This window comes from Monodelphis domestica, chromosome 4 (assembly GCF_027887165.1).
Source record: "Monodelphis domestica isolate mMonDom1 chromosome 4, mMonDom1.pri, whole genome shotgun sequence".
NCBI classification, from domain to species: Eukaryota; Metazoa; Chordata; class Mammalia; order Didelphimorphia; family Didelphidae; genus Monodelphis; species Monodelphis domestica.
Genome location: NC_077230.1, coordinates 273,023,553 through 273,050,381, shown reverse-complemented (window position 1 = coordinate 273,050,381; position 26,829 = coordinate 273,023,553). Strand labels below are relative to the sequence as shown.

The 26,829-nt window shown below is 42.5% G+C and overlaps 1 protein-coding gene across 8 annotated transcripts in view; it reads right to left on the bottom strand.

Annotated features, from left to right (window-relative positions):
- The window catches only part of PKNOX2 (PBX/knotted 1 homeobox 2), a 429,286-nt gene that overhangs the window by 358,864 nt on the left and 43,593 nt on the right, over positions 1-26,829 (bottom strand). For 5 of the 8 annotated variants that reach the window (XM_056794566.1, XM_056794563.1, XM_056794569.1 and 2 more), the window contains exon 1: positions 7,712-7,818. The gene's annotated coding sequence lies outside the window, so the exon portion shown is untranslated. Of the gene's footprint in view, positions 1-6,403; positions 6,541-7,711; positions 7,819-11,944; positions 12,017-20,779; positions 20,888-26,829 lie in introns of those variants that run through there. The other 3 variants (XM_056794565.1, XM_056794564.1, XM_056794567.1) reach the window with 3 other exon arrangements.

Genomic DNA, 26,829 nt, shown 5'->3' with positions numbered 1-26,829 from the left:
CTCCATAGCCAATAGAGAGTGTGTGTAGGTCTAGTTTGCCCACTTAAGACTTTCTTCTTGTTTCTTCACTGTAGCACCTTGTTCAACTTTTGATGATAGTAGTGAACTGGGGAAGGACCATACCAGAGCTGTGAGCCCCAAAGAAGAGAAGCAAAGAATCTGGATGAATAATAACCCAAGTATCATCTAGGATGACCTAGAGCAGGTTTAGCAGAATCACAGCATCTAAACTGGAAGGGACTTTGGCAGTGAGGCAAACTCCACCAATGAGGATATACAATGTGGCATAATACCAAAAGGTAAAGTTTGAAGGCTGCTGGCCACTATTGCTCTCTTGCCACACCCAGAAAAGTGAAAGTAGGCTCAAGTTCCCCTCACAGGTCACCTGAAAAATTATGATAGTCCTCAAGGGAAGTCCATTTCCAGATGGAAAGTTGACTGATGGAAGGGATTTTCCAGAAATGAGATGGGGGAGGCTGGGTGGAGTGTGATTGGAGCTAGGGGTATTTGGAAGGAGAAAAGATACTACTGAGATAGGTAACAAAGCATTCCCATTGCACAGTGACCCACTGATTTTTACCCCCTGTTCCCAGTGACCTGGATTTGGCACAGGCAGGGCCTTCCTCTGACATTGGTCACTGGCACTGCATCTGCTGAGCTGTGTTGCAACTAACCATGTTAATATTAAATAGCAAAACTAACCGTTACTACTATCACCCAATCGGGCCCCATCCGAACCCTCTCGAGTCTGGTCAGGGCGCCGGGGCCAGCTGCTTTTCCCCACATTCCAGCCAAAAATAATACCAGAATGGAGCTGTTTGGTGGAGACTTAATCTAATCTTCATTGCTTCAGTTTTAAAATATCCTGCCCGGTTTAGGGTTTCTGATTACACACAGGGATGTGTTTTTAGTGAGATGGGTCTTAGCAGAAACGTCCTTCTTGTAATTAGAAACCCAGGCAAGCCAGCCCTGCTGTGCAGCATCCAAGCCAAACACCAGATCCCCCAGAAGACAACACGTTTGCAACAAACTCTTCCCAGGCCCTGTTTGCTGGCTCTTTGGGTTCTCCTAACTCATGGAGATTCTGGAAAGCCAGAAAAATTCCAGTAGAAGTACCATGTCCTCCAAAATTATTTGAGTTTCTCCAACAAACTAGGCTGTGCTCCTCCTTTCTCACAACTTTTCAAAATGGAGACAAAAATGAAGACAAGAAGGTTGGGAAAGCACATGGGAAATCTTTCCCCCTCTCTCTGAAAGATGTGAAGGCCAAAGAAAGAATTAAGAACTACAATAGTTCCACAGGGGATATTCTTCCCTAATTCAGAATGCTTTATGTAGTAATCGATTTGCAGGAGCTTTAAAAAAAAGGCATTTCTAATCTGATTCCATGGATTATTTTAATAAACCCAGGTGATTGCTCAGATATTCTGGCCAAGAATCTTCTTTATTTGTCAGCATAAATGCCTCCTAAAAGAGGTTCCAGGAACAGATCCCTCTCCAGCCCAGTATCCCATCCAAAGTGACACATAGGCTAGTTTAGATTTTTCAAAGGAGCATTAGGAATTTCAGATTAGATTCTATGTATTCTTAACCTTTTTTTTTTGAGCCATGGATCCCTTTGACAGTCTGGAAAAGTCTGTGGACTTCTTCTCAGGATAATGTTTTTAAAAGCATTAAATAAAATATATAGGATTTCAAAAAAAAATCAATTATATTGAGATATGGTTATCAAAATATTTTTTTAAGAACATGTTCAGGTTAAGGACCCCTGGAATAGGAGAGCCTTTGGTTCTCTGAAAACAAGTTGGATGATGTGTTAATTGAGCATGTGGCAATATTAAAGGGAGAATAGATCAGGAACAAGAACATATTTTTAGAGCTAGAAGAGATTTCAGAAATCTAGTCTATTCATTTTACAGATGAGAAAGCTGAGGTTCTGGAGAAGTGACATGACTAGTTCAAGGTCACAGAAGTAGTAAGTGGCAATCCTAACTTCAGTTTTCCTTTTGTTGTACCAGGTACAATGGGAACCAGGGGAATTGGCATCTCAGCTCTTCCTTAATTGCCCCCTTTGATAGTCTGCTAGTGGCTTTCAAATTCTGGGATGGAAAGGAAAGCATTTCAGTTCCTTTTTCAAAGTATAAAAAAACTCCTTAAGGTCATGGGGAAGGAAGCTTGGCCAATCCCAGAAGGAAAACACACATACCAATTAACATAGCTGGTCCACTCAGATACTTGCTCCCATTTCCTTTATTAGTTAGTATGGGGTACAGTGCTGTGTCTGGGGACAAAGCATTCCTTCCATATTTATTAGCAAGTCCTCACAACAACCCTGTGAGGTAGGTATATGGAGTTCATCCCACTTTTCAGATGAAAAAACCTGAGGCCCAGAATAATGCAGCCTGTAAGAGATAGGAAGCTCAGAGCTCCCATTCCCACACTTTCATTTTGAACAAAGCTCATTTTTCACATACTGCCAGCCTGTCCCATCTGATCACCTCCATTCCCTATACTTCCTTCGCAAACCCCCCAAATCTTACCAAATATTTGTTTTAATTAAGTTAGTAGATCCCAGTTGCAACATGATTTGGCAATACAACTTGGCCAGAGAGAATGTGATTTTAGCTCCTCCCTAAAAAGTCAGCTTTTCAATATAATTCAATCTTCAATAAGTCACGGATTTCAAATGAAGTGTTTGTATAAACCATAGCATGTTTTGCCAAAATACAGAGCTAGCAGCAGCTTCTGAGGATTTTATTTTCCAAAACTTCTTCCATTTTTCTTCCTTTTTTCTCCTTCCTTTAAATTGTGCCTTCCCCATAGTTTGCTCTGAATTTCATTTGATCCAGACACTTTTCTTCACATCTCCTCCATCTTCACTTTTAACAATTGCATCACACATTTATATACATATATATATATATATATATATATATATATATATATATATATATCTTACAGCACAGCCGTCCTTGTGAGGCACAGCCTAAGAAACAGCGAAGCTCAAAAAAGTACTTCTCACCCTCCTCAATTTCATATATATATATGTGTGTGTGTGTATACAAACACATATATATGCACTAGATTAATAAATGACAAATAAATTGGGGACCAGTTTTCAAAAAAATGGAGGTGAGGGTTCCACAAATATCTGGGATATCTAGAAACATGTTGGAAACCTATACGTTTTATAGGTTGCTTTTTTAATAAAGCATACTTGACTGCTAACAACTTTGTATTATTAAACCACAAGCATTTTTAAAAATCTAATTTGTCCTTGTTCTGTGACTGTTTACTTTGTGTATTTCATTCATACTGAGTGAGGAAACCAACTTGATCCATTTGTTTTTGCTCATAAATTAAGTTGTGAGGGGACTCTTTAGTATGGATAATTCAGTGTTCTAGGCATGCATTGGTCTCTAATGAGTTACAGCACCAGGTTGAAGATGGACACTGTAGAAAAAAATGTTAACATACAATCTGGCACACCCATAAACATCAAGGCCAAGGGAGAGGTATGTTTCCAGTTAAGTTAGAACTTCATGAATTCAGGATTCTCCATTCGCAAGACAGTAATTCTCCTTATTTCATCACTAACTTACTTCAAATGTGTTTATACAATTTATTGCTACTGAACTTCCAGGCAACTGGTGTAGAGTTAATGAAACCCAGCTTGGAGAAGCTTTGAGCTTTAAACGAGTAACCACAGTTTAAATGGTTATGACATGCGGTCAAAGCCACAGCCCAGCCGGCTGCAGTTTCTGTGTTAGGACCTAGTCAAAAAACTTGTAATCTCGCCTTTTGTGCCAGCTAAACAGAAAAAAAAAAAGGAAAAATAGCTCAAAGTCAGTCTACCATAGTCTTTCCCTGTTTTTCTTGCATGTCATTTTTCACATATCCACCTTCCCAGATTGATGAGTTTCCCTCCCCAATTCCTACTCCCCACCAAGTCAGTGTTTTAGGGGACCCTCTGAAATATTTAGCAATATTGTTTGAACTGGAAGAAGGTCAGGCAATACAACAACTACTCTTGGAAAAAACAACCCCCAACTATCATTTTAAAATATCTTCAGGAAGTCCCTTATGTCTACAGAGGGACATAAAAGAGGACTGAAAAATCACTGGCAAGTCTTCTTTTTCACTTAAAAACTGACTTTTATTCTATTCTCCCAGATGTCCACTGGAGTTCTCTCCTCCTCCCCCTCCCCTTTGCTCCCCCTTTAATCTCTTTCCATTTCGAAGTTCCAGTAAGCTCCCTCTTGTTAAAAAGAAACATTTTGGGAGGGTAAAAGGTAGGCACTGGACGCTGCCACTGCAATACAATAAAAGCCCCCTTTCAAAGCAGCACTTTCATTAACTTAAAGCAATCTATAGACTTAAAAGCAGAGAGCAGTAAACTCTCAGAAAGGATCATAAAACAGCCAGGCTCAAGTTGGGTACACTTCAGTGCAATTTGCACGATGCATTTTACTGCTGAGCGGTGGTTGGGCTGATCTCCTTTAACCCTCTGCCCCCTATTCTGAAGCAAACTTTCTTTCTCTCCCCTTGCATTCCTTTCTCGAGCACAATGGATAAACAGTGACTAGGGACCCTCCTGGGGTCATGTCTCCCTCCCCCTAGTGCCCCTCTCTGCAGGAGGGGACGCATACACATTCCAGGCCAGGAAAACAACAGGAGAGAGAGCCCCCCCCCCCCCCCCCCCCCCCCCCCCCGTGTCTAGCCCTGCCTCCTGCTTCTACTCATTGATCCCTAGGCTGCCTGCCGAGCTCTCGGACTGGTTTGGAAACGAAGGGAGAGACAGATTTTGGAGTTTGCCTATTTCGAAGGCTATTTCATGTCACCACCTCGCACGCACATACTTTAGGATTCATCTTTCCCTCCATCTGAACTGATGGACTTAATCGGTGAGGCCCCTCACCCTAGGGTTCTACAGGGAGAAGAGGGGAGGAGGATGGAATTGGGGCAACTATTGAGACTTCCCCCATCCAAAGGTCCTGAGGGCCGAATCTGATTCCCAATTCGACAAGACGGACAGCTCAAAGACTATTATTTCAAAGATTTAGAAAGCTAACTTTAAGTGTTCTAAACTTGTCCCCAAATCGAAGCTTTCTTGAATTCGGTCAACTGGAAAATATGAAATTAGAAAAAGTCAACAGTAAAGCCCGGCAGTGCCTCAATAGGAGACTCCATAGATTTTCGTTGGATTGAATTGTTGAAGCAGTGGAGTAACAGAGTGGGGTTTGACCAGCCCTCCCACCCAAAACAGAGTAGCTCAGGATTATCACTTTGCACACGAGGCACACGAGGAGGAGAGGGGAGTGATGACGGTAGAAGAAAACCTGCCCTTTGAGAACAGAGCTCACAGAAGGATGGCTGCGGTGGGGGAGAGGAACAATTATGGAGAAGAAAGCTTCTAGCTTCTAGTATCCCCATTCAGATTCACAGCCCAATATCTCAACCGCAGCTTCGGAATTAGCCCTGCAACCCAATCAAACCTCTGGATCACAAATCCTGCATCCCAAACGCATGTTTGCACGCCCAACTACAACCATTATAGCCCTAGCCCAGGCTCCCAAAGCAGCCAATGCCTCTAATAAATCCTAAAGCTGACCCCAAATCCAGTCGCTGCGTACACAGAAAAGCTCTTTCAGGGACTTGGTCAGGCCAGCAGCGCCAGTGCCCCAGGATCTGCCCCGGAGCGGTGAGGGGCAAGACTGCCTCTTCTAATTCGCTTAAAACTCTTCCCAATCCAGGGCCCTAGAGCTAGGCTAATTCCAGTCTGCTTTCCCAAAGTCTGAGAATTTCTCGCCCTGACTCCTGAATCCGTAAATCCCCAAATCTCCTTTGCCCAATTCGAGGATGCTGCGTGGACCCGAGATCAGGTCGAAGAACAACCAGAAACATAGATTCATCAGCTATGGGGCGCAAGCAACTACTTTCATCGTTACACAGAAATGCTTTTTCTATCCACCCCGCAGAATGCCAAGGAGCCTCAGCTATAGTCTCAGATTATACCTACCCGGAAGGGCAATGAAACTCAATGATAGTCTCAAACCCAAAATCAGCCTTGATGCTATTTCCTCTTAAATGCTGACCAAATCCTCCTCCGACTTCGATTCGAAATCGGGTCGAGGACTTAAACCTAAATTCGACTCCAGACTTCCAATTCCAATCTCATTTGCAGTTTCAATCTTCCATTTCCTACCCCAACCTCCAACTTTGGCCTGGTCCCACCATTTCAATCTCAATGAGATCGTAGCCTTTTAACCTTAATCTCATATTCAGCCTCGGTTCTACAATTACCCTATCTTGGTCCTACAACACTAATTCTTTATCCGAGGTGTCTCTAAACCGCAACTTCCAATCCTGATCTTCCCCCTGTCTGTGAAGGAAAACGAACCACCTTCAGTCTCGGCTGCTGCACCCCTCGGAGAAGGACTGGCCAGTTCGGCTCCCATCTCTGCAGGGAGTGGGAGGTTGCTTCGCCTAGCCCAGAGGGAGCACAAACTTTGCGCAGTGGTTTGGAAAGGGACTCATCACCCTCCTCCCCACTGCTGCCCCCTGGGGCACCCCCCCCATCCTTCTCCAATAGTATCCAACCTCAGTCCCCCGAGGCCACTAAGGTACTGGCCACCAGTCTTCCCTCCCCCACAGGAGTGCGGACCCTCCTTCCCCTACAGAGAATCCGCTAGTAATTCGCCGGGAGCTTTCACCCTCACGGATTCCCGCTTCTCCCCGATCCAGGGCTCTCCCGCTCCTTAGAGTCTAGTTTTCTTGCCCCTATATATCGCCGATCCCCTGGTCTCACGCACACATAGCCCTTCTTCCCTCCCCTACCCCCACCTCTATTTCTTGACCCTGACACACAGACCTCTACCCCCTTCGGTTCTTCCCCTGCTCCTAGTTCCAACCCCGAAACACCTCGGGCTGCTACACTCCGAGAACCTGGCCCGGATCTTCTCCTAGTCGAGCTGCCGAAGCGAAACCCCGCCTGGTTGAGCGAGTAAACGCCGGCCCGAGACGCTCCCCCAAGCTCGGAGAACGCCAGTGCAGGGCCGGACCGCGACAAGAAATGCTGAACCCGGAGCCTCCTCCACCCGGTTCCCCAGACTCAACCACGGTTCCCAGTTGTTCAACACAATCCCCCAAAGCCCCGGATCCTCAACTCCCGGCCCTTTGCTCTAAAATGCCAGCCCGCCGCCCTCCCCCCCCCCCAGTTGTCTTTAAAGTGACGCTCCACCCACCCCTCCAGGCTCCTCGAACCCCGGGACAATGCATACGGGGGGCAAGCTGCCCCGAGCAGCCGAGGTTGAGGCAGTAGCCGCTGCTGCGGTGCCCCAAAGGCGAGCTTAGCCCGACCCGCTGCACTGTGCAGGGAGCGCGGTTCCTAGCCACCTCCTTTCCCCCGCAGCCTCGCCACGGTTCTGCGTTGTCTAGCTTGTCTCAGTCCTTCCCCCTGCTTTTCTCTCTCCACGCTCTCCTTGTCTCTCCCTTCCCCGCTCCCTGCTTCCCTCCTCCCTGCTGCCTGCTTCGCTCTCTCCTCCCTGCTTCCTCCCTCTCTCCCTCTCTCCTCCTTGCCCTGTCGCAATGAATAATACTCTGGCTTGGGGACTGGAATAAAACACACGCGCTCTGAGGCAGCCGCCCGCAGCAGCAGCAGCAGCCGCCGCCTGCAAAAGCGTCTCTGACATGGAAATGAATGACAGCTTACCTGATGCCAATCTTCATCAGACTGACACCGGCGTGACAACACAGCCTATACTTCCCAGCACTGCTCTGGACGTCAGCAGCACAGGGACCCGCCCCCTGTTCCCCCCCCCCCTTCACACACACCTCCCCTATCCCCACTCCCCCTTCTCTTCCCACCTCCCATCACCCCCACCCTCTCCAGGCCCCAGCAGCATCCAAATAAGAGGAGCCGCCAGGGTGTCTCCCTCTACTGGAAGCTTTTCGGAGACCAGACTGACTATTGCTTGCTCCTTCCTGCCTCTACCAAGAAGGTAGGGCAGTGTCAGAAAAAAAAACATAATATTTTGCAGGTTATGGGAGATCTAGGTGAATTAAGGAGCCTAAGGATCTCCAAGCATCTCGTTTGCAATTTACTACCTCCTACACCCCTCTTTCTGTCCCTCCTCCTGCACCTTGGATTCTTGGAAGAAAAAGTTGAGGCAGAGCTTTACGAAACCTCGGAGGGAATTGGGCAGTTGGGTTTTTTTTGTTTGGTTGGTTTTTTGGTTTTTAATTTTTCCTGGGACCCTAGGAAAAGAACTGCACGGAAAATCACAAAATTTAGCGCTGACTAGAAATCCTTCCCATCCTTCATTCTTTCTTGCCTGGCCTAATTTTTATGATTACATTTGAATAATTCTCATTACCCCAGTCCCAGAAAAGGTGTTTGGGTGATGCTCTGGTTAGTTATTCTGACTCTTAGAATTTCTTTTTTGGGGGAGGGTGAAGATATAATTTCACCCTGGGGTGGGGGGGTGGGAGGAGCAGCAGGGAGATACATAAAAGCTTTTGGAGACTTAGCGGATGATTCAGCTCTTTGCAAATGTATGCCAAGTCTGTTCATCAGCTACTGCTATTTTCATTATAAAAAAAAGTCTTCAGTAAACTATTTGAGTTCAGATGATAAGGAGTGTTGCCATTGGCTGGCTGTTTCATTCTGGGTCTCACAGGAAGTCTTCAACAATAAAGAGGAATTTGGCCCCTCCTCATATCTGTTATAGAGACAGGTAAATGCACACATACAACCTATGTGTACATGAATGTGCACATGCACTTTTCTAATGTAGCAGTCTCTCCAGTATAGGTACAGACAAGCAACAGAAGGCTTATAAAGCTTATTTCACTTTGTGATCCCAAGATTTCCCTGTTTCTGGATCAAGTCAGAAGCCTGGAGTCGGGTATATTATCATCTAAACCACAGGCACTAGTACTAGGTACCCCTCCAGTCTGTGAACAGCTCCACCCAGGAACAATGCCTATATGAGCGGGGAATGCTGAAAATGAAATTTAGCTAACTAAGCTTAATCTACAGCACAGCATCTTAACAGAAAATCACCCAGGAAACCAAGAGCTGGACTTTTAAATGAATAGCTTCCTAGGCCTTTTCCATTCTTCCACCAACATCAATCCCCTACAGCATCCAAGAATAAGGAAAATCAGTTTTCTGTGGATCACAGAAGAAAATTGAAGGTTTTATCTTACCACCCCAAAACACACTTATTACCCTACAGTTTGGTTCTCCAATGAGTTACAGCTGACAACACTCTTCCCTTCTCAGCAAGACTTTTCATTGCTTCCTATTGGAGACCTGACTTCTCCTTGTCTGGAACTCTTAGAACATTATTATGGGGATATCTCCCAGGCCCTGATCTTCAGGTCAGAGAACCAGCTTGCATTATAAGTAATGGTGTGATTATTAGAGATAATAGTAATAAAGGAGTGCACTTTACCTTTTTAAAAAAAATATGCAGCATTTAAGTTTCTTAATTCTGTCAGAGAAGTGCAAGGTCAAACCCTATAAGAAACCCTCAAGTTCATGTTTAAAGTGAGAGAATATTTATTGGCTTTTGTCCATGAAAGGTTTTCACTTTTAACCACTACTTCAGAGTTGCCATATCCTCCAGTCAAAAAGGAGAATGGCACTGAATGTAAATACTTAACCCCATTAGAAAGGTATCTGTGAGTCAGTTGTAAATCCTAAATACAGACACCAGCCAGGCATTAATGATTCACACATGTCACATCACTCATTTTCTGAAATCAAGTTTGATGTCCAAGTCTTTCTCGACATGTGAAACCCAGGGACCACAAACTGCTATTTATTGGTCTTCCTTTAAAACTGTCACTGGTATCTTTTAAGTGAGTAAAATTATATGTTATCTTACATAAATGCATTTTTATGTTACAAAAAGTAAAGGATCATTATTTGGAATGCAATTATCCTATTTATTGTTCAGGATTTTTATTCTACTGTTTATATCAAAGTTTCTTGGATCTTGTAGGAGATACAAAGGAATACAAGTTCCAATCCTTGTTAAAAAGGAGCTTACAATCTAGCTGATAAAATGACATTTACACCAAAAAGTTAAATAGCAATGTCAGAGTTAAATTAGAATAAACACACAAATACAAGAACTGTCACAGGCAGTAGATGATTAATTGAAAAATGAGTGGTACAAATTGGGAATGCTAGGAGTCTAGAGGAGGGACAGGTCACTTTATGCCCTTTTGGTTATAGCTTAGATCCATAATTTTGATTTAAATTAAAAGCTCTTGAAGGGCAGAGACTAGACTTATGAACAATTGTTTACAGAGGGTACTTGACAAGCAGGGAGAGGTGAGAATGTAGAAAATGGGAATGAAAATGGGAAAGTAGGAGACAGCCCTCCCCACCGAGACTTTTCATCTATCTCTCTAGTAGCAGCTGGGGCTATTGATGGGCAAGGGAGCCAAGGCTAAAGAGGGAGACTTCTCCCTGATTAAGGGCATGAGGGTTCATGTGTCCCTGGTTTGTATCTTAATTTTTCCCTTTGGGAAAATTTCCATGGAGAGAGAGTAATGAGAATGAGTAGCAGAAGCTTAAATTTCTTGTACAACCATAGCTCTAGGACAATGCTCTAAGCTAGAAATCAGGATGCACAAATCTCCCGTGCGACTCTATCTCTGGCTAATATTGAGAAAAAAACTCTCAGTCTATCAATCTTACAACATGAGAGACACCTGTCCTCTAGCTATACTGTGGGGACTTAATTGGGTCATGTCTCTAACATGCTTTGAGCTTCTCCAAAATAGAAGAACAATATAATGACAAGGACATGTATAAAAATCCCTTCTCTCTTATAGTGCAGGAAATGTCTCAAGTAACTCCAGTCCTTCACATCTTCCCCTAATTAGCACACACACACACACACACACACACACACACACACACACACACACACACACACATTACACTACCCCCACCTAAAAAATGCATACTGCTAATTGCCTATAACTTTCCTACAAATACATATATTATTGCACACAAGAGAGAAGGAGTTTCCTCCTGTCTCTGCCTTGCTCCAGATTTCTTCTTCAGATCAGCTCAAAAAGAGAAACAGTAAAGGAAGGTGGCCCTCTTACACCAGCAGAGCTTTTTCAGAGAGGAGAGAAAGACTGAATGAAAGCAATTGGAATAATTCTGCAATGCGCCTTCCTTCATATCATTCTGGCAGGGGCTATGAAGTTTCAGAGATAGTTTGAAAGAATGAAAAAAAGAAAAAAGAAAAAGAAAAAGAAAAGAAAGGAAAGGAAAGCAAGAGAAGGACATAGGGCATCTTTGGTAAGTGTTTGGAAAGAGAAATAAAATGTTTATCCTGTGAATTTTCAAAACAAGCCACTTCTCTGACATATTCAAGTGTTTCACCACGATACCTGACAAAAGAAAGTATCGAGGCTGTGTCTCTACTTGGTTTAATTTCTGTCTTGGCAGAAACTATGTTCAGATCTAAAAAACATTTCTTTTTCATCATTCTCTCTCTTTGACTCACTTTTCTCCCCACCACCTCCTATTCCTTTCCAGTCACCTAAATCTGTCCCCATCACAATCAATCAATCAATTACACAGTGAATGAGAAGAGCTATTGAGGTGTTTCAATGGCTTACTCATACTTCATAGTACTGTTGCTGAAAATCTATTTACAGCTAAATGGAGTCTGCCAGCACCATAGCAATAAGACTGATGCCTCCTCTACTGTTTGTGTAATCAAATCACCTCCACTCCATTTAAAGTAAACTATCAAATGCCCCAACTCCCTAACTAGGTGAGAATATGTCTCAATCAAACAACTGATCGTAGATAAAAAAAAAATGATTGTAGATCATGGACTTTAGACTAAATGTGAAAGGTCTCATTTCCTTGCCACCACCACCCACCCACACACACACACATCATTACCTTTAGTGGTCAGGTAGTCTTATCTTCCCATCAGTGCCATAGCAGCATCCTTAGATGTTTTGAAAGTAGTGTCTGCATTGAGAACCAAGGACAAATTGGATGTAAATTCAAAGTTCTACAAAGAGATCAGAAGAAAAACTAAACATACCTAAGGGGAACATCTTACAGGTTCTAGAAGAAGGACTTCCAGGACTCACATTACTCTTTTACCATATGTCCTCTCTGAACTTGAACCCACTTTACCCTGGACTCCATTCTTACTTGTTGGAAAATGTCAGACTTTTGTTAGGCTATATTTTACCAACTGTACATCTGTAGTAAATACCCTTTTCTAAAAGCTATTTGGCAATTTGTTATCAATTGATGATTATAGTGAGAAACATACTAGTGAGGGTTCCTGTGCTGTAACATTTGAGAGGAATCTCACAATCCCTTTGAGTTATTTCCTAGAATCCTTTGGGGAATATATATTGGAGATACAACTCTGGTTAAAATGAGGTGGAGTTAAGTTTCTCCAAATTGTATAAAAGTCATATTGATAACAAGTGAAGACAACACCATCAGTCAGTCAATCAATCAATCAACAAGTATTTATTAAACATTTTACTATGTTCTAAGTACTAGTCCTAGGTTCTTGGGATACAAAAACTAAAGTGAAATGGTCCTTGCCATTGAGGTGCTTACATTTTAACAGGTATATGTAGATATTTTCATAATATAGGATGCCCCAGAAATCTTAAAAGTCTTAAGACTTTTGGGACAACCTATATAAACAAAATGAATACAAGGTAGTTTTAAGAGAATTGATCTTTAGTTGGAGGGCTTAGGAAAGGCTTCAAGTAGAAAGTGATGTTTGATCTGTCTTAAGAGAAATTGTTCCACAATCACCATTTCTGTTCACCCTATCATTTCCAATCTTCTCTCGATCATTCCCTGAATCCTTACTATTCCCATTACTACCATTCTCAACATCATTATTCCTTCCTCCTATTTTCCACATACACTTCCTATTTTCACATCCTTATTATTCTTATTACTACTATCCCTTGTACCACAGTCCTTACCACTACAAATACTACTACCAACTTTCTCATTAACACCATTCCCACCACATACAGCATCATCACCCTTATCAACCCTACCATTCTGAAAGTTACCATGCACCCCTCACCATACCTTGTGTACCAATCCCTAATAGTCTCCAAAGAAGAAACCTCTTTGACACTTGTGGCTTCAACACTCATATCCCCCACCCCTCTATGGCTAAAGATTCTGCATAGCTGGGTTCTTGGCCCAGCCTTTATCACTCTAGAAGCTGGACTTCAAGGCACAGGGAAGCAAGTATATGTAGACTTATGAAAGTCTGCAGGCCAGATCTCATTCCAAGAGTTGTTCTTTCTTAGCTTGGGGAACAGGGCTGGGAGTAGCTGACCTAAAGAGGTCATTCATGGTTTGTTTTGGCTACGTAGTGATAGTTTGAGATCTTTCTCAATCCTTTCTTCTCTAGAATATATTTCTAGAATATATTTCCCTAGAGAGTATCAACCATAAAGTACTGTTTTTGGATGTTCAAAGCACAGAAGAGAGGAGAGGAAAGGACAGATCTTTTCCTGGACTCCATTTTTCATGCTACAAGTAGAGAATCTTCCCAATCAGCCTCTTTGTTATCACATTTCCCACCATCATCTCCACCCATGTCCTACCCAAATCCAACAAAAATTTGGAAAAGTCAAAAAATGAGTCCTAAATTTCTGGTTATGAAATGAAAATTAATCAATCAATAAGAATTTAAATACTTACTCCAGGCACAGAGGCTACAAAGACAAAAAATATATAGTCACTGTCCTCAAAGAGCTTATGTTGGAGTCAACATGTACATATAAAAGTATATACAAAAGTATATATAAAATAATTCTTGCAGGAGATGGGATGGAGGAAGGGAATATTAGCAGTTGTAAGGCTCTTGAAAGACCTTATGTAAGGAATAATGCCTGAAATGAATTCTGAAGGAAACCAAAGGGTTAGCCTGAGTCTATTGGTCTGGAACCAAGATCCATCTATTATTGCAAAGGCTTTGGCTATGTGTTGTTTTACAGCATAGCATTGTTTGTCTGAGTTTGATAGATATAGAATGACTATTTCCATTCCTTTACTATTCATCCCCTTACCTAGCTCCACCCAGGGTTAAAGCTACAGTATATAGTATAGTATAGTGGTAGTCTCTCGGTGATCGAGTATGACTATTGTCTTTGTGCAGTTTCATCTACGGTGTACCCTAATGTGGCTTTGGAGTCCAAAGACTGAGGCGCAGAGTGTGTGGCACATGGGGCCTGGGACGCCAGTTGTTACGGGAGGTGTGGTTGTGGCCTGGTGTCGGCATTCACACGCAACGGCAGGACGTCGACGTCGCTCATCTTCAAAGGTGGCGGCGGCCTGGTGAATGTGGGCTCGCAGCTGCTTCTGTCAGAGGCAGCGAGTTCTAGTTGCTTTGGTGTAATGCCAGCCCACTTCAAGTTGGACTTTAGCTGATCCTTGAATCTTTTCTTTGGTCGGCCTTGTTTCCGGAGTCCAGCTGACAGTTCACCATAGAATACCTGTCTTGGTATTCGCTGGGGGTCCATGCGGATGACGTGTCCAGACCATCGTAGCTGGGTTCTGAGGACCATGACTTCGATGCTGGTGGAGTTGGCTCTGTCGAGGACTTCCTGGTTGGTGATTCGGTCCTGCCATCGGATCCTCATGATTGACCGGAGGGAGCGTTGGTGGAATTGCTCCAGCTGTTTCATGTGCTTCCGGTACAGTGTCCATGTCTCACAGCCGTACAGGAGCGAGCTGAGGACCACTGCATTGTACACTTTGAGCTTCATCACAGTGCTTACACCTCTGTGTTGGAGGACTTTGCAGAGCAGCCGCCCGAGTGCCTGGCTGGCCTTTTGGATCCTGGCATTGATCTTGTGGTCTAGGGACCCGTCGTTGGCGATGGTGCTGCCCAGGTACTTGAAAGTGTTGACGTTAGAAAGCTGTGTGCTGTTGATTGTAATGCACGGCTGGTTCGTTGGCCTCCCTGGTGCAGGTTGGAATAGCACCTCTGTTTTGCTGAGGCTGATAGTCAGGCCAAATAGTTTTGTTGCGGTGGAGAACCTGTCTACAATGGTTTGGAGATGATTTTCTTGGTGGGCCATGAGAGCACAGTCATCTGTGAAGAGAGCTTCCAGGATGAGTCTCTCTGTTGTTTTTGTTTTTGCAGTCAGGCGGCGAAGGTCAAATAGTGAGCCATCCATTCGGTATTTTATGTAGATGCCCAGGTCTAGATCCATCACAGCATGTCGTAATATCTGGGTGAAAAATAGGTTGAATAGTACCGGAGCGAGGACACAGCCTTGTTTCACGCCATTGGAGATGTTGAAGCGATCTGAAGTCTCTCCACCAGATAGGACTTCCCCTGTCATGTCGACATGAAAGAGTTGGATCAGTTTGACGAATTTTGCTGGGCAACTGAGCTTGCTGAGGATCACCCACAATGCGTCCCTGTTCACTGTGTCGCATGCCTTTGTCAGGTCTATGAAGACAATGTAGAGTCTCAGATTCTGCTAAAGGCATTTTTCCTGCATTTGCCTCACCATGAAGACCATGTCAATGGTGCTGCGATCTAGTCTGAAGCCACATTGTGATTCAGGCAGGTTCTGCTCTGAAACAGATGACAGGAGTCTGTTGAGTATAACACAGGCGAGGATCTTTCCAGCAGTGGAGAGTAGTGAGATGCCTCTGTAGTTGTCACAGGCTGCTCGTGAGCCTTTGTTCTTGTATAAGGCTACTATAGAGGCATCTCTGAGTTCTGGGGGCATGTCTTCCTCTTCTCATATGCTGGTCAGCACTATGTGGAATGCCTGGAGCACCTTTCCATTTAAGGCCTTGTACACCTCAGTTGGGATCCCTTCTTTACCGGGTGCCTTGCCTGTACTCATTTGTTTAATGGCTTTTTGGACTTCCTCTCTTGAAGGAGGGACGCCAAGTTTGGGGGATCTGGTCAAGGGCGCTTTGGTCGACTGAAGAGGGTCGGTTGAGAAGCTGACTGAAGTGTTCTTTCCACCTGTTGCTGATGCCTTTTTTATCTTTTATGAGAGTGTCACCATCAGAGGATAGCAAGGGAGTGGTGGTGGGTTTTAATGGTCCATAGATAGTCTTGAGGGCACTGAAAAATTGTTTGTAGTTTTTTGTATCAGCAAAATGCTGGATTTTCTGCCTTTTTTCCCACCATCGGTCTTTCATCTTCCTGATCTCACGCTGTGCCGTGGCTTGGAGAGACTTGAATCTGTCCTTTTTAGGAGCAGAGTTTGGGTTATTTTGCCACCTCCATAAAGGCTTTGTTCTTTTTGCTCAATAGGTCTTCAATAGCAGTGTTGTTCTCGTTGAACCAGTCCTGGTGGTTGTGTTGTTTTGGGCCTAGGACTGTCTTTGATGTTTCCTTCACTGCGTCTCTGAACTGGTTCCATTTCTCGGTTGAGCTTCCAGTGAGTGGTCCCTTGGCAGTTTGTCGTCCAGGAAGGACTGGAATGTTTGCAAATAAGATGGATCTCTAAGACGACTCACGTTGTAAAATGCGCGAACTGTCTGGGTACATTTTGGATGGCGAGGCGCAATGCGCATTTGAAGAGTCGCTCTAACCAATTGGTGGTCTGTCCAGCATTCAACTCCTCTCATGGCTCTGGTGATCTTTACATACTGGATGTCTCCCCGGCATACAATGATGTAGTCAATGAGATGCCACTGTTTTGATTGTGGGTGCATCCACCTTGTTTTATATTTGTTCGCCATTCTGAACACAGTGTTCGTGATGGTGAGTTCGAACTCTGAGCATTTGCTGAGTAGCAGTAGGCCGTTGCTGTTCATTTTGCCCACGCCGTGTTTGCCGAGCACTCCTTTCCATCTTTCATGGTCCTGGCCAACGTGGGCGTTGAAGTCTCCCAGTAATATCAGCTTGTCATTTGTGGGCACTGAGTGCAGGACGGCACTCAGGTCAGAGTAGAACTGCTCAATGGTCTCCTCTGTGCTGGTCAGTGTTGGGGCATATGCGCTGATGATTGTGGCATACCGGTCTTTGCTGAGAGGCAAACGAATCTTCATGAGCCTCTCGCTGATGCCCACAGGAAAGTCTGGCAGCTGTTTGAGCAAACTGGTCTTGATGGCCAGGCCAACACCGTGGATTCTGTCTTCATTTGAGTCTCTACCTTTCCAGAAGAAGGTGTATCCAGTGGTGGGTTCGCTGAGTGATCCCTCTTCTGGTAAGCGTGTTTCGCTTAAGACTGCGATGTCGATGTTATATCGCATCAGTTCTTTACCGATTAGAGCTGTTCTTCTCTCAGGTCTTGGGGTATTCTCTCTATCAAGTAATGTCCTGATGTTCCATGCTTCTAGTAGGAGTTTCTTTGTATTTTTTCTTTGATTACGACCGCTTAAAGGGATGACCCACCAGCCGTGGTGTGCTGACCGGGTGTTTGTAGGGCAGGCAATGTTTGGGACACCTTTTCTAGTCCCCTCCCTTGATTAGGGTGAGCAGTGCTGTCCTAGAGAGGGCTGCTCAGTCGCCCAGGATGCTGCCAAATGTCCCTGCTGCCCACAGGGCCGAGCGACCACTGGTCTGTGGGCCGCCTAAGTGCAGGATCGTGACTACAACTGCCAGTGGTCACCTCCACCTGTTGCGTCGCCACTCCCCCATTACCGCAGGTCTTGAAGAGGGTGGACGGGGTTAGGATAGATGAGTGTGCACAAAGATACTTGTGTGTGAAGGAGATTTAAGTGGAAAAGCCGATGCACAGAGACAGTCCCACTGTCTCGGCGTTGGAAGCCTGGGTCCAGTGGCATGAAAAATTGTTATGTCTGGAGACTTCCTCAGCTGCATTGGATGGCCGTGTTGTCTTTTGTGCTCCAACACGCCCTAAGCACTCCACAGTGCTTTGCTGCGTCGCCCTCTCAGCCGTTGAACCTTCTTATTAGTTTCTTCCGTTTGTTCAGCCGAAGCAGTCTTCACATGCTGGGTGAGGAAAGCTCGGGTTCACCAGGGGTCAATGACCCGATGGCTACCCTCACAAGGTTTGGCCGGCCTGTCGAAGCCGTTGCCCGGGGTGTGGCTGCTGCTGCATGCTAGCAGCTACTGGGAGCCACAAGTGAGAGCTGGGTGTCAGGTGGGGGTCAGAGGCTGGAGAGCTGCCTTAGGAGGGCACGACAAGCCCTCCATACCAGAGATACTACCCCTCCCTGAGCACCCCATACACCCCCCCAAAAAGCTACAGTAATAAACTCTAAACCCACCTTAAAACTCACTTTTTCTACCCTTCTTCTCTGATTAACTCTATCTAACTAATTGATCACTCCTTTATTCTACACCCCTTCTAAACTTATCTATTATTTTTAATATATTACTATACTTATAGAATTTTAAAATATAAATTTAATTTTTTTTCAATTAACAAATATCGATTTCCCCTCCTCTCACTTCCCCTACATTCAAAAAGATAAAGAAAACCTTTATAATACATAGTCAAGCAAAACAAATTCCTACCCTGGCTATTTTCAGAAAGCATGTATATTAATCTATACTTGGTCCTAAAAGAGGCCTCTCTTCTTTAGTTGGGCAGCTTGCTTCATCACTGTTCCTCTGGAGTCATGACTAATCATTCCAGTGATTGAAGTTCTTAAGTCTTTCAAAGTTGTCTTTATAACTTTGTTTATAATTTAGATTGTTCTTTTGGTTCTGCTTACTTCATTTTGTAGCAGTTCATTTAAGTTTGGGTTTTTTAAAGACTCTTACCTTCTGCCTGTCTTAAAATCAAGTCTAAGACAGAAAGGCAAAGGCTAGGCATTTGGGGTTAAGTGACTTGCCCTGGGTCACACAGCTAGGAAATGTTTGAGGCCAGATTTGAATCCAGGTCCTCTTGACTCCAGGCCTAGTGCTCTGTCCATTGTGCTACCTAACTGCCCCTCATTCATATAAGTCTTGAAAGGTTTCACTGAGGCTATCCCTTTCATCACTTCCTATGTCACAAAGCATCCTATTACATTCATAATTTCTTCATATATTCACCAATTAATAAGTACTTACTTAGTTTCTAGTTCTTTGCCATTACAGAGAGACTGCCATAAATATATATATATATATGTATATATATGTATATATATATACATATATATATATATATGAGTCTTTTTCCTCTTTCCTTGATCTCTTTAGAATGTAAACCTATGTATGTATGCACTTATAATATTAAAAGAATTTGGGAAAAGCTGGAAGAGAATTTAGATAGCATTTTCCCTCCAGCTCTTTCTTTTCATAGACCAGAAGGCCCAGTGAGTTCAAGTGATGGGCCCAATGTTACACAACTAATAAACAGCAGAAGTAAAGATTATTATACCATATTCATTCCTCTATGTATTTTTTAAACCTTTACCTTCCATCTTGGAATCAATGCTGGGTATTGGTTCAAAGGCAGAAGAGTGATAAGGGCTAGGTAAATGGGGTTGTGTTACTTACCCAAGGTCACACAAGTGGGAAATGTCTAAGGCTAGATCTGAACTCGGGTCCTCTGAACTTCAGATCTGGTGCTGTATCCTCTGTGCTATCTAGGTGCCCCATATAATCTTTTATCATTAACTATTTCCCCAGCCTTCAGAATCTAATAGTGTGTCACACTACTTGCTGCATTTCATCTTAATAAAAGAAGATCTGAGACACTCTGCATATATTAGGTACTTAATATTCTTATCTTAATTTGATAGAGGCAGCATGGAGCAATAAGTGGAGGACAAGCCTTGGGCTCAGGTAGATTTGGGTTGAAGTCTCATCTCTGACACGTACTGGTTGTGTGACCCTGGGTAAGCCATCTCTTTGCACCCATGCAGCTGTCTAAGATTGGAAACTGTAGAAAAGGAACTACTCTGTCTTGGTAGTGGAAGTTTCTCACGGGGAATCCCCCAAACCAATGAAATCAGAGATCTGGGTTAAAAAACAAACAATGATTTAATAGGCAAAGTACATGCATGTACAATGGAAGGGAAGGTACCAGTGCTATATAATGATAGCATCATAGATCTAGAGCTGGAAGAGACCTCAAGGGCCATTTAATTTAACCTCATTATACAGAAATTGAGGCACAGGGCGATTAAGTGACTCACTCAAAGTCACAAAGGAAGGAGGTAGAAACAGGATCTGAACCCAGATTTGACCTCCCAAATCAGTGCTTTTTCTACTACCATATGCTCAAGCATAGGTGCAACTATGAGTGTGTGTGTGTGTGTGTGTGTGTGTGTGTGTGTGTGTGTGTGTGTGTGTGTGTGGTGGGGCTGGTGCACTTGTGTTCAAATTCTCTAGCTATTACAGTTCTAAGGGCTTAGACACACATCAGTGCAATCTGTCAGCTTCTAGACATTATCTCTCATGATAATTTCCTGCCAAATCTTTGAGTTGCAATTAAGAAAGTAGATAATTTGCAACATTTTCCTCTGTACGTTGAGATGGATTATAATCCTAATTTGATAAAGACTCTTAATGACTCATTAGCCACCCTTGGCTTCTCCTCAGGTCAGCTAACTTCCCAAGGGCTGGAAGGCAGCTGGCAGCAGAGAGACAGAAGTACTCAGGTCATTAGATATTATTGCTCCAGTAGCACTGAAACAGAAAGATACAACAAGCCTCTTCACTGGCTCCAAAGCACTGACTTTCCTTTCTTTTTGCCTCCCAGATTTCAGCAGCAGTTTTCTTGTCCTGGATCTGAACAAAACCTCTTGATTTCTAATCACCCACAACACTGGCTCAAGAATTTCTTAATCTGCCAGACTCACCTCTCTCCATCTTCTTCATGGCTATGGTCAGAGTGAATGACGTATGCCCCCTAGCTCAGCTCCTCTCTCAGAAAGTGGGACCCATCCTACAAAATGGACAGACGTCTCCTGTGGGATATGATCAAAATGAATGAACCCAAGTTCAAATTTTATCTCCGCCACTTACTAGCTTTGTGATGTGAGCAAAATGCTCTGAGCCTTTAGGTTTCATTATTCATAAAATAAGGGATTTGGACTAGCTGATCTGTAGGTTCCTTTCCATTTTAAATCTATGATTTTGTGAGTCTATGAAAGATTAAAATCCAAATCACTTGCTGCACTGGAGACTTTCTAGGGGTCATGGAACGATAGGATAGATAGGCATGGTACTATGAGTGCTGGATTTGAATAAAGAGATCCAAGTTCCTGACATCAGCATTAATTAGTTGTGCAACCATGAGTAAATCATTTCATCTCTCCAAAACTCATTTTTTTCATCTTAAAATAGTGATAACAATACTGTGCACTACTACCTCACAGTTTTTTGTGTGAGATGAAAGCTTTTTATAAATCTCAAACTTCTACAAGTTTGAGTTATTAGTTATTGTTAGACTCTTCAGTACAATGACTTCTAGTGGAGAAGCTCTGAAGGAAACCAGATAGATAGTGACCTCAGATATTATTAAAGTTATCCGGTGAAGGAAATGTCATGGCCTCCTTCAGTCACCCACCTTAGCATAAAAGAACTCTTCTTGGCAGAAAGATACTCTTTATTACACTCCCCCTCCCCCAAAATGTGCCCTTTACAAAATATATATTAAAGTAAGTACAATTACAGGCATATGCACGTGCACACGCACACACACACACAACCAACACTGAAGTATTTCATCCACAGAAGTCACATAGACACAAAAGCTCAAGTGGATTATAATAGGTAATAATGACACATGAATATCTATGTCTTTTTATGGTTACAAAGTGCTTTAGAGATATAATCTGGTTTCTGTGACCAAATAGATGTTGAGATGCCTTTTACATCGAGATTACAGTGCATTTAGGGCTCTACTGAACCCCCCCAAACCAAAAAGGCAAACTCAGTGTAGAAATGAACCTTAAACAAAATGCCCTGGAAATCGGAGTAGCTGAAAAGATATGTCCCCTGTCTATAGCTCATTGCTCTTGGCCATTACCAGGGAAGATCCAAGACATAGAAATAATACCTTCCATTGCAATTCACCAGAAGTTATATGGGTATGACAAATACCTTTTGGGCAGAAGCCCCTGGGATTTCCTTCCTCTCTACCTGCCTGCCTCCTTTCCAATGAGCCCAGGGAGAGCTGCAGGTTGTGATAGATAACCTTGTCTCACTCTTCTGGGCTGGGAATCCAATGAGGGTCTGGGATAGCTGTATAAATCAGGGCACCAGGCTGGGCTCTCACCCACATGATGACTCTACAAGAGGAATGGAAGGTGAGGGATCATAAAACTGTCTGCAGGACTAAGTTGTTTCATCTCAAGTCTGGGCCATGGAGAAAAAATGTTGGTTCTTGGGAGACAGGCTCATTTGGACAGATAGATAAGGAGGAGGTGGTCTGAGAGCCTGGAAGTTTATGAAGAAATACCCTTGGGAGACTGGAAACAGTTCCCACAGCTAAAACCAAAACCCCTTCCCTAAAACATTTCTTATTTCTCTCCTTCTCCCTGCCACTAGCCTATTCCTAATGCCTGAGGAAAACTGAATTCTCAACCTGACTTTCTGGACTGTGTTGGTAAACATTCTTCCTTTATCAACCAAGACACAATTGGGATTAAAAGAAAAAAAATTCTCCAAAGAATTAAGGAGAAAACTAAATTTGAAGCAAAAACAAAGTACAGATGCATAGAACTGTTAAGTAACAGAAATAAAAATGTTCTTTTGTTGAATCGCCTCTGATCCCATTTCTAGAGCAATTATTCTTGACCTTTTATGTGTCAAGGACTCCTTGGGCTATCTGGTGAAGTCTATGGATCCCTACTCAGAATATTCTTAAACACATAAAATAAAATGTGTAGAGTTATAAAGGAAACCAATTACATTGAAATACAATGATTAAAATACATATATTTTAAATTTCGTGATTCTCAGGTTCAGAACGCCTGCCTAGAGTTCTATTTTTGTGTTTAACTTTCCTGTCAGTCAAGACCAGCAATTGGCCACTCCCTGTACAGAGATAAAACTAATTCTTCCCTTATAGCACAAATCATCTTTAATTCTAAATAGCACCTCAAGCTAACCTGGGCCAAATCCATGTGGCTCTAAATTGTATGAGCCACTTTAAAATCCTAGAACTAGACTTTTCCTCTCCAGGAATCAGAAATGATTTGCTGTCTTATGGTATCAAAAGCAGTGGCCAAGAAGCAACACCAACATCTTGAGCTTTATTTCCTCGGAGCAACACAATTAAGTCTCAAGGTGGCACAGTGGATAGAACGCTGGTCCTGGAGTCAGAAAGATTTAAATTCCAATCTGTCCTCAGATATTTACTAGCTGTGTGACTATGGGAAAATCATTTAACTACAATCTACCTTAGTTCCCTCAACTGTAAAATGAAGTTAATAATAGCATTTACTTCCCAGGTTTATGAGAATCAAATGAGATAATAATTTGTAAAATGCTTTGCAGTGGCTAACACATAGTAGGTCCTTAATAAATTCATGTTGCTTTTCTTTCTTAGGGAAAGTCGATTCTATCCTATCTTGGTAAATCTTGTCTCTACAGCACACTCATACCCTCCAACACTACAGAGTTACTAATACTCTGATGATTTCATGCTGTTTTCTGTTTGGTATGTTATGATCTCATTGTCTCTGCTGAATGCTGAAACTTCACTCTCTGCTGAGTGTTGCATCATCCATGATGAACCTTTCCATGGATCTCCTGGTACTCAAGCCTGTCTCTGCTATTCTCTTCTGGATTTCTGCCCTCTCTCTGCTAGCCTCTACTAAAGGGATGGAACTAGCAAACCTTTCCCTGATGAGAGCAGGCTGAGCTCTCCGCCGGCTCTGAACTGGCTGTGGAAGTGGCTATGAGCTAAAGTCAGGACGTCACCAAGTCAGCCAATTTGAGTATACTCAGCTAGAGTAAGCTGATTTTTAAAACTCTCATTCTGATGCTAAATCTGTCTATTTGTCCAAGTCAGCTATCTGACTTGGAATTAGAAATCCCATGTAAGTCCTATTTAACCCCTTATGGAAATTCTGTACCAGATAGAGAGTTCTACAAAAAAAATCTTGTAGATCTAAGAGGAGGAGGGGACTTCACTACAATGCTATGTACATACACAGCAATTATACATACATAATATTGTACTCACATATAGATCAGAGATGAATAATACATTACAGAAAATATTCTGCATAGTAAGACATAGGTCATATCTAATACATACTAACATATTTTGTTATTATTAAAGTGTCTACTTAAAATGCACATGTTATATGTACTCCAACAGTGGGTATTATTTGACTCTATGATAACTGCTTCTCTCATTTCTTCTGAAGTATCATAAGTAGTTTTGCTTAATAATCAGAGAAGCCTGGCATTGCTGCCCTGACATACTAAGCTATTAGAATCTGCAAGTCCTGTGACCTAGTACTGAATTTATGGAGGACTCAAGCTATCTTTTATTGTCCCCAGACTCCACAAGTTCTACTTGTTTTCCAGGAGGCTCCACAACTACAGTACAAAGCAGGAAAGAGGACACCTCTCATTTACCCCTTACCCAGACATATTAGGAGAGACTCAGCTGACATCCCTGACGTTCAGATGTACACCAATACTTATATTCTTCCTCATCTATATCACTATTCTTTTTTTTAACCCTTACCTTCTGCCTTAGAACCAATACTTAGACAATACTTAACAATACTTAGAACCAATATTGGTTCTAAGGCAGAAGAGAGATAAGGGCTAGACAATAGGGGTTAAGTGACTTGCCCAGGGTCACACAGCTAGAAAGTGTCTGAGGCCAGATTTGAACCCAGGGACTCCCATTTCTGGGCTTGGCTCTCAATCCACTTAGGCACCTAACTGCCCCTCTATATATTATTATTCTTTAATCTATTATCTAGGTTGGATAATCTGTCTGAAACTTGTGAGAAGCCTACTATTCTCAGAGTATTCTTGGGTTACTCTCCATTCCTTCTTTCTTCCTTCTTACCAGAGAGTCTGACACTCTCAACAGATGATAGCAAAGTATTGCCTTTTCTAGGGCACCACCATTCACTAGAATTATCATATACACTGTGGAGTTATTCAGGTTTTCAAGTACTTGGAAAGAAAGAAAGAAAGATGGAAAGAAAGAAAGGAAGGAAGGAAACAAGGAAGAAAGAAAGATGGAAAGAAAGAAAGGAAGGAAGCAAGGAAGCAAGCAAGCAAGCAAGCAAGAAAGAAAGAAAGAAAGAAAGAAAGACAAATATATTATGTTTTGATCTGTATTCAGAATCCATCAGTTCTTTCTCTGAAGACAGATGGCCTTTTTCATTATGAGTCTCTGGAATTGTCTTTGATCACTGTTTTACTGAGACTAACTAGGTCATTCACAGTTGTCCATAAAAAAAAAATTGCTGTTACTATGTACAGTATTCTTCTGATTCTGCTCACTTCACTTTTTGTCAGTTCATGTAATTCTTTCCAGGTTTTTCCTAAATCATCCTGCTCATCATTTCTTATAACACAATAGTATTCCATTACAATCATCTACCACAACTTGTTCAGTCATTCCCCAATTGGCAAACAACCCCTTGATTTCCATTTCTTTACTACCACCAAAAAGCCACAATAAATATTTTTGGACAAATAGGTTTTTTTACCTTTTTTTTTATCTCTTTTGAATACAGACCTAGTAGTAGTATTGCTGGATCAAAGTATATGCACAGTTTTAGAGCACGTTGGGCATAGTTCCAAATTGCACTCCAGAATGGTTGAATTTGATCACAACTTCACCAAGAGTGCATTAATGTGACCCAATTTTCCCAAATCCCCTCCAACATTTGCTATTTTCCTTTTCTGTCATATTGGCCAATCTGACAGGTATATGGTGGTGCCTCCGAGTTGTTCTAATTTACATATCTCTCATCAAGAGTGATTTAGAACATTTTTTCATCTGACTATAGATAGCTTTCATTTCTTTATCTAAAAACTGCCTGTTCATATCCTTTCACTATTTATCAATTAGAGAATGACATATTTTTATTAAATTTACTTAGTTCTCTATATATTTGAGACAGGAGACTTTATCAGAGATTCTTACTGTAAAATTTTCCCCCAGTTTTCTGCATTCCTTCTAATCAAGGTTACATTGGACACCAAGATTTCTTAGCAGAAATCTTTCCTTGGTGAAGATCTTGATATCAAACTTGAGCATCTTATGCTCATTTGTTTCCATCACGGCTTATTTGAGCTGAGACACTAACTAGGTAGTAGTCTTCCTTCACTTATTCCTTTAGCCAAGAAACATTCTAATTGCGAGTCTATGCTTAGTCCAACTTTTGCGACTCCAAAATACAAGATGATTAGGTAAATATGACTCTCATTCAAACATTAGCAAGTATGAAGTAAAGTTTATCTTATTACCCTTAGTAATAATATATGTCTGCACTAGAAATACCACATGTTGAGTCCAGTGAGCCTTATGTTCAAGTCTTAGTTCCCTGCCTTTTCAGTATGATTCAAATACTCATGTTTCAGGACTCCCCAAGGGCAATCAGGTATAGCTTTAGACTTCTTGGTTCTTGCCAAAGCCAACAACTCCTTAGGTAACTTGCTCTCAAAGTCATTCCACTTTGGTCAGTGTATCCTGGAAGGCAAGCCATGTAAAGAAAATTATGTGTCATAACACTTTAGCAACTATAGAAGCTTCCTGATTCTTAATTGGATATGTATTTATACTGGATTAAATGGTCTGTTACACAAAAAATACTGTTTGTGTTTTTCCTATCTCCTTTCAGAAATTAAAAAAAAAACTATTCAGACAAGTTTCTGTGGTTTGTTAGTATTCTCCAAATTTTTAGCATGAGTTGCTAGTACT